Here is a 21,162-nt window from a genome sequence, read left to right as displayed (position 1 = left end):
AAAACCAACTTGGTAAATTTAAAAAAATGAATTACTTGAAAAATTTCAAAGAGTGCTTTAGTTTGTTTTAGCAATGTTGCTTATAACATTGCAGTCTGCAGGTCCCAGGCTCTCTGGTTTGATTTTCCCCCCACTCATCAGTGATGGATATGATACAGAGAAACTGAAGGGCTACTACCAAAACCCCTCTGAATGAAAAGGAAGTCATATTATGTGTGTGGGCCTGTGAAGGCTTTCCATATACTGTACTTTATATATATGATATCATCCTAATCTCCTATTACTTTAAACAGCAAATTACGTTCTTTAATTATGTTTTATTGAAACAGCATTTTTAACTTTAAAAACATACAGATTATATACAATTTACTGAGGGGGGAAAAAAACACAGAAATTTGCTTTTCTGGGCATCTTCTGAAGCTATGCTGAGAAAAATAGCAAACCTCTTTAGACCGTCTCAAGCCAGACACCATCCTTCAAGGAGCCTATCTTTTGTGCTCTCAATCATATTATGACCTCTTTTAAAAAGAAAGAAGAAAAAGAATTTGGGTGGAGTTGGGGGTTGGGAAGTGACTTTTCAATTCTATTATCTTGGCATTTTGTACCAGTCTGGGGTTTCTCAAGTCTTCAGACACGAAGCACATGTTCATTTTAGACATTAAAAGGGAAAAAAAAAGTCTGAATACCTTTTCAGTTTCTTCCTTGAGCTGTCTAGAGGGAACTATTTATTTTTCTTCTTTTCCTTGCAAATAGCTAATGGCTTCCAGCCAGGGCTCAGCCCAACCCTTTTGTGCCCTGCAGTCATTGCTGTGTCTTTAAAAGAAAACCGATTCTCTGGAATGCTGTGCGTGCACATGCCTGTCGGCCTCAGCAGGCCCCACCTGCCGAGCAGGTAAACCAGATCCTCCGCGAGGCCTCTGCAGCCACATTCCAGCCGGGCAAGCTCCTGCTCTCTAATTGTTACCTGTCAAACAGGCCAACCCGGCACTTGGGTCTGGTCCAAACACGCGCATGTTCCCACGAAACCCTAGACCTGCAAACCTTTGACCTTCCCATAGTTCCTGAGTTGCCTTGGTTATTTTCACCAAGGCTGATTTCAATCCGAATGATGACTTTTTAACGGGCACACGGGTTCTTTTTCCCGCTTATCGTGGATGGTAAGGTGGATCGTGCACTGTTTGGGGTTTCTGGACCAGCACTCGGCGGTCATTCAAGATAACCGGAAGGCATAGGTCAGGGGAGCCGGAGCTCCTGCAATGAAACCGACGGGCACTCAATCACTCATGGAAATCGCAGGCTGTCCACCCTGACCAACCCGAGAGGGGATTCCCCAGGGGTCAGAAGAACAGAGGTGACTCACAGGTGAAAAGCAGGCACCAAGCTGGCAGTGGAGACTGCAGCCTCTGGACTCAGCCCCAAAGCTATTACAGGTAGGACCTTGAGCAAGTCGCAGAAATGGTCCAGGCCTCAGCTTCGCTCTCTAGTCAAGAGAAGCCAGAGGACCTGAGGGCCATGCAGCAAGGCAGCCCCGTGTCCAGGGACTGCCAGATGAAATACTACTTCTGCCCTGGCCTCTCCCCGCCCCGGCTCGCTTACATCGCTGACTCCCGGCCACAGTGGAGGAGGTCCCAGGTGACCCCATGGATATATCCCCCACTGGCTGTGACGTGTTCCCACGCGTGACGTGGCCTGGCTCAGGCCACGATGGAGAACTTCAATGTCACATTCGTCTCCCTGTGTGTTAGGAAGAGCAACCGGGCCACTCTGCACCCCGACCCCAACACCCTCAACCTTCAGATCAGATCATCGAAGTGGAGCCCAGATACTATTCAGATGGGAATGACGCATTAGCGATGGAGGGGGATCTCACCCAGATGGCCGGTGAGCTGCGGCGGCTCCGGGAGCTGAAGGAAAAGGGCAGGCTCAGGGGGCTGGGCCCCTTCGAGAACAAGGCGGAGAGCGAGGGCAACGCACTGCCAGGCTCAGGAGAGTCCTGTTGGGAGGAGAAGGGCCTGGCTGCCCAGGGCAGCGGTGGCGACAGCCAGGACCTCAGCGAGGTCATAGAGACCACAGAGAGCCTGACGTTAAGGACAGCTCCCAGGCCTCCGCTCCGACTCGGCCTCCTAGCGCCTGCGGTGCTCCTCTCCCTGCCCCGGCCTGCCCATCCCATCCTCCCCCCTTGAGGTTTCACAATAAACTTCACTCACTGACAAAAAAGAGAGAGAGAGAAGAAAGGGGGTGGCACCGGGCGAGAGTCTCTTGCAGTGCCACTTCTGCGTTCTCTCCTTTCACTGATGCCACTCAAAGTCAGAGCACCCTGTCACAGGGGCATCCTGTCACAGGAAGCTGCTACTCCTTCTCCCTAGCTATCTGGGTGGGGGGTGGGGTAGGGGGGTGCGGCTCAGGCACTGCTGAGGCACCCTGGCTCGGCTGAGGGCCGCTCTGACCAGGTTACCAGGTCTGGGGACCTCCTCGAGTGCGGAAAGCCCTGGGCTTGCCCTGTGGGGACATCTGCATAGAATACAGGGCACCCATGTGGACCTGCTTTCCCTCCACATCCCATTCACTGAGCTCATTCTTTTTAACAGGGAGAAGGCCATTATTTCGATTACTTTGGTAGCACTGGCTGTCCCTTTTATTTTACTGATAATGAATTCAGAATCAAAACTATAGGCCCACTGAATCCCGGTCCTTCATTTTACGGTTACATCACCTGAGGCCCGAGAAGGGGTAGGAGTTGCCAGATACCCCTGGACTCATCAGGCCCCTCCGTGAAGGGAGGAGTTGGTGAACATCATGGGCTGGCAAAACCATTGCCAGAGAAGTGCCACCAGAGGTGCTCCCACGACTGTGCCAATGCACAGAGCAGGAGTTCTCCAGCAGGTTCTGTGGGGCGGGGCTGCCAGGCCAGTTTGCTCGGGGCAGGGGGCGGTTCCTCTTGGGCCGGACAGGTTATTCTACTAAGAGCTCAGGATCACAGCGTGCAGAGCAGGAACTGGCGCTTCCTGCTTGTTCATCCAGCTCAGACTTGTCTGCCAGAGCCCAGCAGGCAGGCCTGGCTCCCCAGCAGAACTTCCTCGGGCTCTGGGAAGGGGGAGTGGGACAGTCGGCAGGCCAGCCTAGCATTCTTCTCACTAGCAGCCCACTTTAGCGGGAGCGAAGTGTCAAGTGCACAGGCTCAAGGAGGAAAATGCCAACCAGAAGCCCACCTGGCTTGTCCTCTAGGGTGCTATGCTATGGGTGCCAGGATCTCCCACAAAGAAACTTTATATACGTATATTTGATTTCAGAAAGTGGAAGGGAGAGGGAGAGAGAGAGAAACATTAATGATGAGAGAGAATCATTGATCGGCTGCCTCCTGCATGCCCTTTACTGGGGATCAAGCCCGAAACGCAAGCATGTGTCCTGACCGGTAATTGAACCGTGACCTCCTGGTTCATGGGTCAAAGCTCAACCACTGAGCCACACCAGCTGGGCCACAAAGGGACTATTTGTACTGAAGGGGCCTTCCGCGGTCAAACTGGATGAATGGGCACTTTATCCTCTTGTGAATACCTCTGGAGACAGGTAGACCACTGTGTGGTTGCTTTAAAACAAATATTAAACAGTATTTATGTAACATCCCTGATTAGCATTATTTTCTCATTGCCCAACACAAAACTTCCCACAAATAATACGTTGTTAGCTATCAGCTTCTGTCGACCGCCAAACGTCCTCCTTTTCATGTTTTCCCCTGGCTCACTCCACGCATTGACTGTGGACCACTGAGCAAGTCATGTCAGCCTTCTGGGCCGCAGCGTCCTTATCTGCACAAGGGGAACCACTGCCTTCCTTCCCTAATAGCCTCACTGTGTGGAATCAAAGATAAGGCTCCCTGCCTGCTATGGAACCTTGCCCATAATATGCATTGCCTGTCAGCTATTTTTGTTGCTGCTGTTTATATAAAACGTATTAAAGTAGTGGCCCACGTAGCCCAGTTTCAGAATGGTCTGTCTGGTGGTCAAAAAGTAACTTCGGCCCTAGCCAGTTTGCTCAGTGGGTAGAGCGTCAGCCTGTGGACTGAAAGGTCCCAGGTTCAGTTCTGATCAAGGGCACATGCCTGGGTGGCGGGCTCGATCCCCAGTAGGGGGCGTGCAGGAGACAGCGGATCAATTATTCTTTCTCATTCTTGATATTCCTCTCTCTATCTCTCTCTCCCTTCCTCTCTGAAATCAATAAAATATATATTTTTTTAAAAAGTAACTTCAGAATACAGATTTCTCTACTTGTTTCCCAACATGGGAAGGGGGCTCTGGTTTCCTCACTCACCCAGCAGTTCCCTGGGAGTGTACTGTCTTAAATTCTAGGCTCTTCCCCTGCTCCTCACACGTCTTACTGGTTTTAAACAGATTTTAGTAACAAAGATTCGAAAGCATGATTAGAAAAGGCAGTGTGAAGGAGAGGGTGCTTTTGGATTATGGCTTGGGGTCTTTCCCACCACGGCTCTTCTCCTCTTCTGTTGGCTCAGCTCAAATGACCGCATGGCCGTAGGCAGTAGCTATGTTGGGTGATTGTCCCTCTCCGACCCTTTCTTTAGGCCACCACACTGATTACAAAGCAGGCCTTCAGAGAAAGAGAAGAGAGAATCCATTCACCAGGGAATCACCTCCCAATCCTCAAGTGCTAATAGCCCTAGTGAAGCTCCTGGCTTTTCTGAAACAAGAATGGCCCAGGGCTACCCAAGCACACTCCATAGCGCAGGGCCAGCCCTGCCCCAGGCAAAAGCAACTCGGCCTGGGGGGGGTGGGGGCGGGCATGAGGATGGATGGGGCCAGTGAAGTCTGCAGGACATTTGACCCAGGGGTTGATAAGGAACTACATCAGACAAGGTCCCACAAGGAAAAAATTGTTACATCCACGCTGACTGATCCCACTTCATCCAATGGATCACAAAATCCCATCAATTCTACTCAAATCCGTTGACTGCTCAATGCTCAGTCTCCCATTTACAGCACAGAGGTTTTGCATTTGAATTAATAAAGCAGCTCCTAACCTGTCTTCTAAGAATGGTTTATGTGGCTTTTTTTTTTAATTGCTTCAAGTATTACAAAGGGTATGACATATGTGTCCTTTTTTTCCCCCCGCCTGTTACAATCCCCTGGCCTCCCATACCCCCCAGTGACTTATGTCCATTGGTTATGCTTATATGCATGCATACAAGTCCTTCGGTTGATCTCTTACCCCCCTCCCTCCTGCCCCCCCAACCCTCCCCGGCCTTCCCGCTGCAGTTTGAAATCTGTTTGAGGCAGTTCTGCCTCTGTATCTATTATTGTTCAAAAGTTTATAATGGTCTCTATTATCCATGTGGCTTTTTGATGTTTGCCTCAGCAGCCTCATTCCTGAACTTCCCCCACCCCCACCCCCCATCTGCCCCAGGGCACCCTGCACAGGCTGTTCCCTCTGCAGGGAACACCCTCCCTGACTAATCCCTACTCAGTCTTCAGTTCTGCTGAGACAATGCTTTCCACCGGACTGTCTATCTCAAAACTCCTCTGAAACCCCCTCACAGGTTCTAAGCAGCATGCTGGCAGGCACAGCTTCCACTTTAGTCAAGACTGTGCCTGGTGCAGTGCCTGACCTATCATAGCGCTCAACATGTGTTTTCTCATTTAATCTGTATAAAGGCCCTAGCACAGGTGTGGCCACGCCCACATGGCAGATGAAGAAATTGGAGTTTAGAGACGTAAAGTAACTCGCCCAAGGTCATCCAGTTAGGGACAGAATCTAGATTTTATTTATTTTTATTTATTTATTTGTTTTATTTTTTTTTTTAATCCTCGTCCAAGGACATGCTCATAAAGAGGGAAGGAGAGAAGGAGGGAGGGAGAGAGAGATAGAGAGTGACCGAGAAGCATCAGTGTAAGAAACACGGATCGATTGCCTTCTATACGTTCCTCAACTGGGGATCAAACCCACAGCCCAGGCATGTGCCCTGACCAAGATCGAACCAGTGACCTTTCTTTGCATGGGACAATGCTCAACCAACTGAGCCACTCCTGCCAGGCTATTTATTTTTTATTTATTGATTTGAGAGGAGAGGAAAGGGGAGAGAGAGAGAGAGAGAGACATCAATTTGTTGTCCCACTCATTTATGCATATTCACTGGTTGAATCTTGTATGTGCCCTGACCAGGGATTGAACTCGAAACCTTGGCATGTCAGGACGATGCTCTAACCAACTGAGCTACCTGGCCAGGGCTCAAAGCCTATATGTTAATCCAGGCCTACAGGATTGAAGTCTGTGCTTTTAACTTCTACATGATGCTTCCACCAGAATACTCAAGTCACAGCTCAAGTTCAAACTGGAGCAAACATGTTACCTTTCAGAGGAAGATGTGCAGGGCCCCTTGGGAGCCGTTTCTGATGGAGCCATTTTACTCCCATGAGTACTTAAAAGAAACTTGTAAGAGAAAGCTTTTATAATGATTTGAAAAAAGAAGTTTGGACGCAGATACACCTTTTGCCTCCAGTTTAGATGCTAGCGGCCAGAAAGCTTTATGAGAGTATGAGGTCAGAAGGGACAGTTGTCCAAATGCAGAAATGTATGGAGTGGCTAGAATGGCCTTAGAGAAGAGGGCCCCTGAGACTGGGAGACAGAGCTCAAGGGAGGGGCACAAAAGAAAGAGCGCTGGGCGCTATGTAAGGACTGTGAGACTGCCCTTCCCCTCCCCTCCCAAGGGCCCTGGCACCCCCCCCCCCCGCCCCCCGAGCTCAGAGGAGAGAGGCTACATTTGATGCAGAGGAAACAAGACTGCCTGGGACTGGCAGTGGTTAGCCACGTAGAAGAGTGAGCCGGAATTTGGGGTGTTTTAACCAGCTTGGGAGGGACACAGGGAAGAGTACAAACCAAAGGCTTTCTAAGGTCTCACCCAGCTATTCCTGAGAGGACCTGGGGATTAAATGTCGAGTTAGTGCTAAGAAGGACATGAGGACATCAACAGATCTGGCCTCCTGCCCTTAAAGAGAAAGAGCCAGTAGTACTGAACCAAAGGCTTTGGTTGGATATAAGTATAAACAGAAGCAGACAATGAAGACCCTAAGTGAAAAGGGAATCACGTTCGTCTGGTGGCTTTTGCTCCCTGCCACCCCACCTCCTCTGCCCCACAGCCATTGCCGGCGGACCTCTGGTTCTGCTAAACAGAGGACGGGATTTAAGATCCTGAGAAAACGAATAAGATCCCTGACTCGAAACTTACAGAATAGTGTGGGATTTATTAAATGGATGATATGAGAAAGGAACATTGTTTTTCTTTAATATGTTTTTTTTAAATTTATTTTGGAGAGGAAGGGAGAGGGAGAGAGAACATTAATGGTAAGAAAAAAAAATCATTGATCAGCTGCCTCCTGCATGCCCCCTACTGAGGATGGAGCCTGCAACACGGGCATGTGCCTCGGCCGGGAATCAAACCAAGATCTCCTGACTCATAGGTCAACGCTCAACCACTGAGCCACACCGGCTGGGCAAAGAAACATTTTTCTTAAACTAGCCATCGTAAGTCCTTTCTGCGACAAGTACAGTACAAAATAATGAAAAGAAATAAAATTTGACATGGAAATACGGAACTAAAATCCACCGAATCGTCAGTAGCACCCATTGGGTCAGCTAGAGAAAAACATCATGTCAGAAAGGGGAACATTCTGTACAGAAAGAACACTGATACACTGAAGAAATCAGTTTGTGCTTGAAGAGCGAGCAGCATGGGAGACTGTGCAGGCCGTATCCCCAAGTGGAAGCATATCGCCTGTTTATGGAAGCCATGCGTTTAAACTTGAATGTCAGAGAACTCCATGAATCAATTAGTGGCTGAGTGAAGCAATTGAAATGCATCCAACGTCCTACCTGTAGAAGCTAATAATGTTTCGTAATAATGTCTGATGATAATCTGCGATGGTATGTGAACACAGGGAGGCTGAAAAATTAGTGTAAAAGAAAAAGTGTGTGTGTGTGTTTTAACATATACACATATTCACACACCCCAAAGGGTTTGAGCTGCTCAATTCCTCCAACAGGAAGCCCCTCCTTGGAAAAACAATAGGACCAAAGATTCACCTGTGTTCAAAGCAAGTCCACCAGGCACTGAAGGGCGCTTTATGGAGCAACTGGCCAAAACTGTCTACGGAAAAATACTAGCCTGGCTTCTCTGGGGAAAAGGGAAAGAAAAGTTACACTGTTTAGGTTTTGTTAATCCACGTAGAGAATATATTAAGAAAGTACAATTCTTATGCTGGCAAAATTTCAAAAGGGACTCTGTAAATTTGTACAAAAAGGAAACATTCTACCAGTCTACGTGTCCTTGGACATGCCGAGGGCTTTCTGAAGTACAAGGGAAATGGAAGACACTGTCCCTTCCCTCCACTTTTAATCTAACTGGGTAGACACAGCGAGTGGGTCAGCCACGTGTACGTGAAGGAAGTTAGTGTGGGCGAGTTGCCCGGGGACACTGGGAGTCAGCGTAGAAGAGCATGCGCTAGGGGACCCTCCAGAGAACAGTTTTCATCTTGGGTGTTCAGCCCCATGGCTCCTGAACGAGGTGTTTAGGAGAGAGGTTAATGATTGCCGGGTGGGTTTCTCAAGCTCCTTGGATGTGCTTGGGTGCTCCTTAGCCTAGTGGCTCTCAACCTTGGCTGCACATTGGAGGCACCTGGGAGATGTAAGAAATCTCACTGCTCACCCGCCCCCCACCCCCGCCCCCTCCCAGCTTCTGTAAGCAGCCAGTGGTGAGGCCCAGGCATCAGTGTTTTTCCAGAGCTCCCAGGTGATGCTAATGTGCATCCAGGGTGAGAACCATCGCTTCGGTGTTTTCTTTATTTTTTCTAGTTGCAAATGTTGCATTCTTTGGCATTTCAAAGAGACTGCTGAAACCAGATTCTTCTCCTTTTGCCAAACATTAATTTCACTATGAACAGAGAGCACCACCACCAAGCATAATTCATTTTTTCCTTTGTGTGTTTATGGTAGGCACTGCATAATTCTAGGGCCGCGATTTTCACCCTTTTTCATCTCATGGGACACAAACTAATTACTAAAATTCTGTAGCACACCAACAAATAGATTCTATTTTTTGCTGAGTAGACAAAAACAAAGGTATAATTTTGATTCGTGCACATCAGACGGCTATTGTTGTGTGGGCTGTTATCATTTTATTTAGACAATCTAAGGGAAGAGAGGCCTCTGACTAAATGGTCAGGCGTTGCATGTTTTAAAAATTGTTGCAGCACACCAGGGTGCTCCTTGGGGCACACCAGTGGCAAACCTCTGTTCCAGAAGATGCATCCCCAGTGCAGTCCATGCAATTGGGGCCCCTTGGAATCGATGGGTGCACACCCTGCCGGGCTGTGCATAGCAATCTGCTCAAGTGTCCCCTGTGAGCCAACCACTGGGCTAAGGGCCTTGGCGATATTGGTGAACACAGTGACCTGGTCACTGCCCTGGTGGGACTTCGGGTCTCCAGGGAAGGTGGTCACACTTGTGACTTCCATACAGTGTGGTTGTGCTGTGGTGGGAGGGGCACTGTAGGAGCTCAGGTCAGAGCCCCTCACCCAGTCTAGGGGTCAGGGAGAGGCTTGCTGATGGAGTTAAAATTTGAACAAAAAACAAAGGATAAGTAGTTCTTTTGTGGGAGAAAAATAGTGCTGCCTACCCCAAGGGGACATTCCTGAAGGGACAGAGATGTCACCATGCTCCGAACCAAATAGCTGGAAGAGACTCAGAGTGTGAGTGTGATGGGCAGGGATGGGATGTGGGGACATCAAAGAATGCAAGGGCCGGTCACAGAGGGTCCGTGGGTCATGTTAAGAAAGGTGAACTTTATCACATGGGTAGTGGGGAAGGGAAATAATCCAATGTGAGACTTAGGAAGATCATCAGGCAACAAGTGGAGCTGGGGCTGCGGGGAGCTGGGAGGGGCACTGAAGGTGGGTGATGGGGCCACTGAGCAGATCAGGGTGATAGAGGGTGGCAGTTTGGATGAGGGAAGACAAGAAGTAGACATGTGTGGAAGATGTCTGGGAGAGGCGGGATGTGGAGTGTCTGAGGGAGGGGGTGGATGCTAGACAGAGGTAGTGCCACTCAATGAGATAAGGCATGAAAAAGGGGAGAACATGGGGTGGGACCAGGCAGGTGAAGGGGCAGATGATGACTTTCTTTGAACATGTTGGTTTTGGGGGGATAGTCTTACAGGTTGAGTTCCTGGGAAGTAGGCTCTGAGACACAGTTTAGTGAACTGAATATTTCTTAAGGGGTGCTCTTTTTCTTTTTTAATGTATATATTTTTTATTGCTTTCAGAGAGGAAGGGAGAGGGAGAGACAGCTGAGAGAGAATCATTGATCAGCTGCCTCCTGCACCCCCCACACTAGGGATTGAGCCTGCAATCCGGGCATATGTCCTGATTGGGAATCAAACTGTGACCTCCTTGTTCATAGGCTGATGCTCAACCACTGAGCCACACCAGCCAGGCCTTAAGGCAGCCGTGGGAAAACTACGGCCCCGCGGGCTGGATCTGGCCTGTTTGAAATGAATAAAACTATTGAAAAAAAAGACCGTACCCTTTTATGTAATGATGTTTACTTTGAATTTATATTAGTTCACACAAACACTCCATCCATGCTTTTGTTCCGGCCCTCCGGTCCACTTTAAGAACCCATTGTAGCCCTCGAGTCAAAAAGTTTGCCCACCCCTGCCTTAAGGTGTGCTCTTGAGGGAAACACCTGCAGAAAGGAGGGGGAAGGAGACAGGAGTGGGCAGAGGGAGAGAAGGAGCCACTGGGCAGGCTTAATAATGACCTCGGCTGTGGCAGATTATATTTTCCAAAGATGGCCACACCAACTTGTGTCTCATCCTACACGTTTTCTTCAGGGTGACATGGATACTCTTTCATGGAGAGACAGATCTACACTCCATATTCTTGAACTTGGGTGGATTTTTATAACTGCTTGACCAGAGGGATGCTGCATAACCTCTGAGGCTAGGTCATAAAAGGCAATATGGCTTCTGCCTGGTTTTCTCTCTTGGGATATACATTTTAGGAGCCCCGAGTCAACATGTAAGAAGTCTGGCTGTCCTGAAGTATCCATGCTGGAGAGAGCACATGGAGAGACAACACAGAGATAGACAGAGATGCCCAAGGAGCCAGCAGTTCCAGCCCCAGCAGTTTGAGTGTGTGACACATGAGTGAGTGACTGAGCTTTTAAATGCATCCAGCCCCAAACTCCCAAGGAACCCCAGCAGACACTGAACGGAGCAGAGATGAACTATCTCCTTACCCCTTCTCCCACCTGGAGTCTGGCTGCAGATGCATAAGCAAAATAAATGCTGTCCTTGTTTTAAGCCATTACATTTTGGGTGGTTTGTTAGGCAGCATTAGATAACCAGGACTTCAGTTCACCCCCTGGGGAACTCTAGAGCTGGAATGGCTTTTCAGAGCTCTTCCAGGCTGGGCTGCAATGGCCGAGCCTTTGTTACTTCCACACTGACCAGTGATTGGACCTGGGCTGCACTGAGAGGTGACATGACCTTGAAGGAGGAGGTTCTCTCCAGCTGAGGCAATTCTGGAAGAGGCTGACAGCTGAAGGCTGGATGTGGACAGAGCTTCCTGCAGCTGTGGCAGAAAGTCCTTCCCTGAAGGGAGGTCTGGTGGCACATTGCTGTGCCTGCTACAGCCAGGGAGACATCCAGCCAACTACATAGTCTGGGGCTTGGGAGGGCATGGTGTTGGGAAAGACTAGCCTGTAACTCGGAGGGTTTCACCCTGTGGTCTGAGAACAAAGAGCAACCTGCTCTGAATCATGTGAATGCAGCCCACTTCCCTAACCTGACAAGTCAGCACCCAGTCTCCCCCCGATGATCCTTCTGCCCACTAACATTGAGAATCTGGATGAAGATGGCATCAAAACCACAGGGGATCGATGTGGTACCCCAGGGAGACCACGTAGGATGAAATGAGAACTTGGAATGCCAACCAGCATTTGGGAAGAAGAGGCTGCCCAGGAGATGGGGTAGGACTGGGAACACAAGTGCTTTCCAGGGGGAGTTGACACTAGTAGGGAATGCGGATTGAGTCCAAGTAGGGTGAGAACACTGGAGTGCCCACTGGACTTGGCAACAAGGAGGTTATTGTTGGCTCTAGCCAGGCAGTTGGGGTGGCTGTGAATTATGTGGCACAGCCATGATGATATTTATCCTGGCTTCTTGGCTGGGATTCCTGGGGTAGAGGAAGGGACTAGAGCTGAGAGGGAGGACTGGGAAGGGGTTGAATGGGGACGGGTCCTCTGCTCAGAGCAAAAATAAAGGGACTGACTAAGCAAAGGCAACACAAAGTAAGATAGGAGGAAGTAAGTGAGTGAGAAGCTAAAAGGAAACGACGCAACCTATTGGGGAGACTAAGAACTAGCTAAAGGAGTACCTCAAAGGTGTATACAATCCCAGCAAAGCACCCAATGGAGGCTCTCACTCATATAGTCATTCACTTTAATAGCTGAGAGAACAAATGTATTTGGAATTAACAGTCTTGGCTTTGGTTCCCAGCACCACAAAGTTGCCTCTCCTTGGAAGGCCATCCAACTTTTCTAAGCATCCATTTCCTTATCTGAAAAAATGGAGATAAATGCTGCCTGACTTGCAACTTTGCTGCAAGGACTGTAGCTCATTCATTCATTCATTCATTCAGTGAGCATTTACTACGCATTGCCATATGCCATATACACTATGCTAGATGTAGGCGATCCATAGTGAACAGCACAGACTTGGCCCATAGTGAGAGCTGTCCTCTGTGAGAGAGAGACCCATTAAATGGTTTATAACAATGGTGACTTCTCTACTGTTATGATAAGTGCTATAAGGGAGAAGAAAGACAAAGTACGTTAGACGCCACATGGTGCCTGGAACATAGTGGGGACTCAACAAATGGTATTTACAGCCATCTCTACCATGGGGAGGATATTTAATGGGGCAATGTTCAGCAAAATTGTGAAGAGATATTTCATATTCAGTATCCACAGAGCCCCTCTCTCTTCTGTTTTCCTCTCCTGGGGAACTGTGGTATCCTCTGTTTTCTTATCAAAATTAGTGCTTAATCAGCACCATCAAATATTTCCAGGAGGAAGTGAGCAGACATGGGGACAGAGGGCAGGGTTTCTGGGTCTTCAAAGTCACTTACAGATTCAGCTGCCTCTGTCACTCACAGTGTAAACTCACTCTTGAACTTCTTACACATAAGAACAAAGGGTTTTAGAACGTTTCTCCTCATGCTTTCATTTATTAGAAATAGCACAAAGGTGCTTTCCTGTGATGGTAATCTGTGTAGCAGATTGGCGCCTCTTTAAAAAAAAATGTTTGGAGCAACATTGACACAAAGCATGACAATCATTTGGCAGGAAAGTCTGCCAATAGGAGTCGGGAGCAAGTGGGAGAGGCATTTTACAACTTCTCAGAAGAATCACTAATCATAACCCCCATGGGGATGCCATGTTCATATCAAGTGTGGAATTTGATACTCCTCACAACTCCATGATATAGTAACTTCATTTTCCAGACTCAGAGAAGTGTTCACAGCTCACCCAAGGTTCCAGAACTATGACCCGATCCAAGCTTTTTTTGTTTATTTGTTTCTCAAAGCCCTGCCCATCACACCAAGCTCTCTCCAGAAAGGAAGAAGCCAGGAAGAGGCCCCAATGCTGGTACTACACGGTCAGCTAGGGGCTCCTGCCTCTCACCCCAACTACCACTCACTCAGCACACGGACTCCAACCTTCAGTAGCCTCTAGTCTCTCTCTCTCTCTCTCTTTCACACACACACACACACATGATTTGGAGTCAGGGGCGGTGTAAACAGGCTCTGAGAGAAAGGTGAAGACAGCAAGGCAGCTAAAGGAACCTGGGCCTGGGAAAATACTGATTGGGCCTGGGCCCAGAAAGAAACTAGGGCAGGTTAGCACAGCTACAGCAGTTTTGCCAGAAGTATATTGTGCAGGTGAGAGAGAGAGGGAGAGAGAGACTATGAAGAGAGCACGCACGTGAGTGTGTGTGTCTGTGTGTGTAGAAATGTGTGTGTATGTGAGAATGTATGTGTGCATATGAACATGTTGAGTGTTATGTGAGCTGGTGTGTGGATTTGTTAGAGAGCAAGTGTGTATAAGACAGCGTGTGTGTATGTGTGTGTCTGAGAGCATGTGTGTGCGACTGTGGGTGTGAAACGAAGGTTGTGTATGCTATGTCTGAGAGTGTGTGTGTGTCTGTGTGTGAGAGAGACTGTGGATGTATGCAGAGTCCACCTGGCAATGTTCAGAGATAAAGGTGATTTCGCTGTCCTGGTTACTCTGAGGCACACCCGGTCCTGATTGACCAAGACACTATGATCGCTTTCCATTTTCTTGGAGGGGGAATCTGAAGGAACACAGTCCCAGAGTTACCTGAGCCACAAACCCCCGGGAGTGAAATTCCTACACACCAGCAGGTATCATTTAGAGCCTTTCTCAATTAGCAATCATAACACCTGAAGCTTTGAACAGTTGTTGTATGTTTATCTTTCTCTTCAAGTTCACTCTTCTGGCTCTCTAACCAGCCAAGTTCAAACAACCTCTGTCTGGCAGCCATGAAGACAACACCCCCAGCCCCCACCCCAAAGGCAGACTGAGGATGGAGCCGATTCCCAGGATCTCTGTGTGTGTTCTGTTGCCTCTTTATTTAATTGTGCTTTGTGAGGTGCTGACTTCATCAAAGATTTGCAGCAACTCACAATATTAAAAGCGCACACCCAAAGGAAATGCCTCAGAAACACACAAACTCAGATCAAAATCTAGCCAAAACCTTAGGCAGAGAAAGATGTGGCCGTGTGTGTGCTCTTTTGCTTAATTTTCTCTTATGGGAAACCAGAAGCCATTAGAGGTGCAATATTGGGCAACAGTTAAGAATGTGTCTTTAGGAATTACCCTGTCTGGATTTTAATTATTGTGCTATCTGTTTAAATTCTCCACACCCTGCTTTCCCCATCACTAAAAATGGGAACAACGATAGTAGGGACCTCATAGGATCCAGAGTAAGATAATTCACACGAAGTGCTTAACCCAGTGTCTAGAACACAGTAGGTGATCAGTGTAGTGGTAGTTGTCGTTTTCACTGTCACTGCGGGATTTCAGTTACACCCACACTGCATTTCTTTTTTGAAAATATATATTTTTATTGATTTCAGAGAGAGAGAGAGAAACATCAATGATGATAGAGAATCATTGATCGGCTGCCTCCTGCATGCCCCCCACTGGGGGTTGGTCTCCAAACCCCAAGCATGTGCCCTGTCTGGGAATTGAACTGTGACCTCCTGGTTCATAGGTCAACACTCAACCAATGAGCCACACCAGCTGGGCAAGTCTATGTTCTTAAGCACACCAGGTAACCAGCCCCTTGGGGAGTCAGCTTTTAGATTTGGCTCTACCAATCCTATTCTCTCTCTCTCTCTCTCTTTATTCTCCCTCCCTCCTTCCCTCTCTCCCTCCCTCTCTTCCTCTATCTATCTATCTATCTATCTATCTATCTATCTATCTATCTACCTATCTATCTATTCAACATTTTTCAAATTCCTATTTACTTTCTCCACCTATAATTCTCCTAGGAATGTGAGTAATGAACAAATTAAGACTCATCATATGTTAGAAAGTCAGAACTTGGAGAGACCTTCAAAATCATATAAACTAAGCTTCTATTTTCTAGTTGAGGAGACAGAGGCCTGAGTATTCACACAGGTAATGAGAGAATTCTTTACATAAGGCACAATCATAGAGCTCTGATTTTAGTAGTTAGAAATCAGCAAACAACACACCTATTTTATAGATCCTTTCAAACCAACTCATTCTGGATCTTTCTGAGAAAGACAAGAGCCTTGCCCAAAAGTTTTAGGCCCTGGCTGCTTATTCAAATCACCTGAAGAACTTTTAAAAAAGACTTACACCTACTAGTAGCTCCATTGAATCAAAATGTGGCATAACTTGGACAACTGTGTGGTTTTCAACCACCCTCAGGCCAATCCCATGCGTAGTGCAGGTTGAAAGCCATTTGCTTAGCCATTATTTGATCTGTTCTTGCTGCTTGGCCAAACCAACACTTTATTTAGTCAAGGATTCACCAGTGATGGTGGAATTACTTGTTATTCCATAGGTAGTCCTTCCCAAACCGGGTTTGGACATCTTAGAAAAGCAAAGTCAGTACGGCTGTTGGTGTCCTGAATTCTTTCTGTGAATTAAGAACCACTTTCATAGCATGCAGCCACATCAGGTGTTCCATAAGCATGACATTAAGAAGATGGGTGGGCTGGAGAAAACACAGGCTGTTAGAAGGAAGTGGGCTTATGTTGGTCTAATCAAGAAAGGTACCAGCAGACCTACCTGATATCTGCACAAATCCCAAGCTTGGCCTTTCCTTCCCTGGGCATGCAAAGGCCTGCAGGTCCCAGGCCAACCACCTACCTCAGCACTAAAATCAGTCTAAAACCTAAAGATATTTTAGTTAAAAAAAAAAAAAAAGTACAGTGTTGGCCAAATGAAAGGCAGGCGGTCTTCCAACAGAAATAATCAGTCCCACTTGCCCTCCGGCAAGTGCTAATGTTTAGGAACAGAGGAATGAGGGGAGGAATGAGGGGAGGAAATAGAACGCTATCTCCCGGTCCTGCCCCCCTCGTGCACTAAATAAACAAACAGCCATTTGAATCACTTTGCTTCTCCTTTTTTGATGCTGCGTAATGATAAAGACCATTCCTATAGTGTTTTCAGGACTAGAATTGTACAAACTGCATTTTGTTCGCATAAATAAGGCAATTTAAATGAGTCAAGAAAAAAAAAATTTAAGCCTGAGATCAAACAGAAGTGGAGTAAAGTAGGGGGCGGGGTGAAATGGTCCATTTGAGATGTTTGCCTTGGGTAAGATGAGAGGGAAAGTGGGCCGTGCACCGTGGGCCACGCAGGGCTCTCCCAGCTTCCCGAAGCACCCGCCGGCCAAGAGGGCTTAACCCCAACCCCTGAAGGACTCGTGGAAGCGTGTTGCCATCCTGTGCGTCTTCCCAGGCAGACTTAGCCTAAAGAGGTCGGTTAATGAAAGCTATCGGGGACAAACAGTGGCAAAAGCATCAGGGGCCAAAGAGAACAATTACAAAAATAACTGACATTGTTTCTTCCGCTTGTACATGAAAAGCCAGGTGTGGACTAAGAATGTTAAATGTCTCCGTGAGTTCTTGTGAGCGAGCAGCTGGGTACTGATCAATAAAATGATCGCAGCAACACGATACCAACCTTGCTTCGGGTTCTGAAGGGGGAGCCTTTGGATTCTGAAACCCATGAAGTTCTGTGAATTGTCCTCTTTTTTGCACGTTGCATGGCATGCGGGGAGACTGAGCTGCAACACCGCCATTGCCCACCACCCCCACCGCCCTGTCTTTCTTTGTCAGTTTTGGCCCAGGCGCTAATGACAAAGGAAGCTCCAGGAGGGAGGGCTTTCCAGGCCGCCAAGGTCCTTTGGGGCCCAGCATGGGCTGGAGTCAGGGAAGGAGGGGGTTTCACCTCCATTCGAGACGGAGTGGCTGGAACGGGAGCCTCGGCTTTTTTCTGAGGTGCAAAGCCCTCGTGATGAGGCTGATGGTAGGAGAGATAGGAATACCACTAGCCAAGGTTTCTTAACCGCTCTTTCTTCCTGGTTTGCATATTCACCGACAGAGATCCTCATTGTTAGGAAGCGGTTTGAAACCTTTTAATATGCATTTAAGCCAAGTGAATTTGCTTTCTCTGATCCCCGGGAGGAGGGAGAAGAATCACTGTTTATTAAATCCTTAACATGTGCCAGGTCCCTTGCAAACATCCTTCTTTTAAATCCTGTAACTATCCAGTGCAGTCAACATGGTTAGTTTGCTTTTATACCGAGAAGGAAGTTAAGGCTGGGAGCGGGGAGGTCACTTCTCCGAGGTCACACGGTAAAACCAGCGGTGAGCTCCAGGAGCCTCACTCTCGTTCTTTACACAAGGCAGCCTCCTTCCCTGCCACTGCCCCTCCTGGCTCGTCGTTATCATCCTCCGCTTTCCTTGTCTCCTGTCCTGAAGGGTGGTTTCACCAAGGACAGCATCTCCTTATTTCTAGTGACATGGCAATTGCCTCCGACTGGGGTGTTTACAAGAGTGTGGCTATGTCTGGATGATTGTGACCTGGTGACATTTGTGACTAGAAGGAGCAACGCTAGCCTGTCTTTTGAAATTTCAATCTTTCATTTCCCTGGCTATTCTTAGGTTCCTTCTGGATATGATGACATGTCATTTCCCTCTTCAGTCATAAGGGCTGAAAGCTTGAGCTCTGGCATCAGAAATCGCCAACTTGAAATGCATGTGTGGCCTTGTGTAAGTGACTTCACTTTGTAACATGAGGAGAATCGGGGACTGTTGTGAGCAGTGCACACACTAATGCAAGGAAAGAGTTTGGTGTGGTGACTGGCACATAGAAGATGCCATGGCAGATGGCATCCTCTATTATTATTATTTTTTTAATATATTTTATTGATTTTTTACAGAGAGGAAGGGAGAGAGATAGAGAGTTAGAAACATCGATGAGAGAGAAACATCGATCAGCCGCCTCCTGCACATCCCCCACTGGGGATATGCCCGCAACCCAGGCACATGCCCTCGACCAGAATCGAACCTGGGACCCTTCAGTCCGCAGGCCGACGCTCCATCCACCGAGCCAAACCGGTTTCGGCCATCCTCTATTATTATTATTATTATTATTATTATTATTATCATCATCATCATTATTATTATTTCCCTTGGAAATGGGAGTAGAACATGGGTGTAGAACTGTACAGGGTGGGGCAAAAATAGGTTTACAGTTGTTTGTATGGAAAATAATACAATAATTAATGAATAATAATACAAAAATAAACTCTGTTGCATGTACTCACAACTGTAAACCTCCTTTTGCCCCACCTTGTACTTCTGCCAAGATGGCACCGTCTGGCCTGCCAGTTCTCCGCCATTGGCAGGTCCTCAGGGGCTGGTGGGGCAGCTGAGCAGGGGACAATGGTACTACATCTGAGGCAAGTCCTCTTGTCTTTGCCCTTTTCTCTGGCTCAAGAGACCTCAAAGGTCATGTGACTAAGAATTGGGGGTGGAGGTTGGAGGATTGTGGGAGCAGAGCAGAAGGGGCTGCCAAGATTGGAGCTTGTATAAAATACAACTGCATAAGCACAAAGAAAGTAGTGTGGGCTTTGAATTTTAACCAAATATGCTCAAGTTTGCCTTCACTGCTTATGATTGTCCATCTTTGGGCACGTTATTTTACCTCTCTGAGTCTCAGGCTCGCCATCTTATAATTTTTAAAAAAATATATATTTTATTGATTTTTTACAGAGAGGAAGGGAGAGAGATAGAGAGATAGAGACATCGATCAGCCGCCTCCTGCACATCCCCCACTGGGGATGTGCCCGCAACCCAGGTACATGCCCTTGACCGGAATCAAACCTGGGACCTTTCAGTCCGCAGGCCGATGCTCTATCTACTGAGCCAAACCGGTTTCGGCAGTCTCGCCATCTTAATGTTTATTGAGTTGCTACCTTAGGCCAGGCACCTGTTGGTCCCTTTCCTTGTATTTTTATATATATTTCATATAGCACTTTGCAAGCTATTATTAATATTTTAGTGTATCTTTTGTCACTGCTTCATATTTACTGGTTTAGTGAGTACTTCTGAGCCATCTACTTGCTAAGAATGGGGTCTGATTGTGAGCAAGGCAAGCATGCTCCTTGCCCTCGTGTGGCTTGTATTCTGGGGAGAATTCGAGGTTATCAGGCTTAGCTAGCACATAGTGTGTCTTCCGTAACTATCCCTTTCCTCTTCCTTTGCCCTAATTCACCTCAATGTGCTCTACATAATTCGACTATTCAGTTGAATCTCATAAAATTGACATTTTTATTACCAAAAGTGGTTAAAGGGTCCCCGTTGCACATGGTCCAACGTAACACAGAAGGGAGAAGGCCTGCCGTAGCTGAAAGTAGTACTAGTAGCAGCCACTTCCCAGCGGGAGCTTCAGTCAGACTGGCTTTGTTGACTTCCTAGGGAGGCAATTCCACCCCTTGGTCTGTTAAACCCGGCGCTAAAAGCCAGGCATCATACCAGACGGTGGCACGCTCACCGAGGTAGAAAACCAGGGCCCAGCAGCAGTGTCCACCTGGGAGTCAGCAGGCGGAAACAGGGAATGTCAGGGTGAGAGTGAACAGGAAGGGTGGCTGGCACGCTGCCTGCCTGGACAGACGGACCGCAGCACCAGCCTCAGCCAGGAGCAGGGGAATGCTGCCGGCTCTCACTTTCCTGAAACCAATCCAACCAAAAGACAAGAGAAAAAAATAGTACCATTTTGAAGCCAGGCAAAGCACTGGCAAAGGGGACACCCAGAAATGGAGCCCAAAGGTTCGGCTCCTTCAGCAAAAATTGGGCAGCTCGAAGAATTTGACTCTTTTAACCTCTAAATGCCTCCAAACAACCATTTGATTACCGTATCTCTCAAGGACAATTACCTATCATCATTGAGGGATTGCCTTGCCCTTTTAGTTAGGATGATAACGTCCAATGTAAAGTAAGCCTTCTTTGCTCATTTCAATTGTGTACAATGAAAAGCCTTCTTTTCTTTTCCACTTTTCCCCTTTCCCCTGGGGTTCTTTGGACTAAATTTACTCTGGTTCCTGAAGTGTGGAAAAAGTAAACAAGGTTTTGTTTGGATATTACCTTTCAGTTTCTCTGGACTAAAAGTGCCAGAAAGTTAGCTCAGTGAAAAGAATTGTCCTGGGGTATAATAATAGTTTCAGAAAAGTTATAGAATAACAATAATAACAAAAAAAACAATTAAAAGGATAGGGCAAGGGGAATGTTTGGCCTATTTCCAATTGCTTTGTATTTCCACAGAAAGGTAAACAATTTTAAAACGCATGTTAAATTTTAGCTAAATGGGTGTTGAGGCCATTAAAACCAGGATGCCAATTGGTAAGATTAAATATTTCACACCCTTACATCAAATTCTAACACAAAAAGTTAAAGTAATCATTATAAAATTTCTGAAAGAATGATGCAAGTATCAGGGACTTAGTAACACAAATGCACAAAGAAACAAAAA

At 47.3% G+C, this 21,162-nt stretch overlaps 1 pseudogene; it reads left to right on the top strand.

The window, feature by feature from the left end:
* Positions 1 to 1,115: 1,115 nt before the first annotated feature.
* LOC132220002 (N-alpha-acetyltransferase 10-like) lies at positions 1,116 to 2,217 on the top strand (annotated as a pseudogene).
* The last annotated feature ends 18,945 nt before the right edge of the window (positions 2,218 to 21,162 follow it).

The sequence above is a fragment of the Myotis daubentonii genome, chromosome 17 (genome assembly GCF_963259705.1).
Source record: "Myotis daubentonii chromosome 17, mMyoDau2.1, whole genome shotgun sequence".
Classification (NCBI taxonomy): Eukaryota; Metazoa; Chordata; class Mammalia; order Chiroptera; family Vespertilionidae; genus Myotis; species Myotis daubentonii.
The sequence above is the reverse complement of the archived record's forward strand: the minus strand, read 5'-3'. Positions and strand labels throughout refer to the sequence as shown.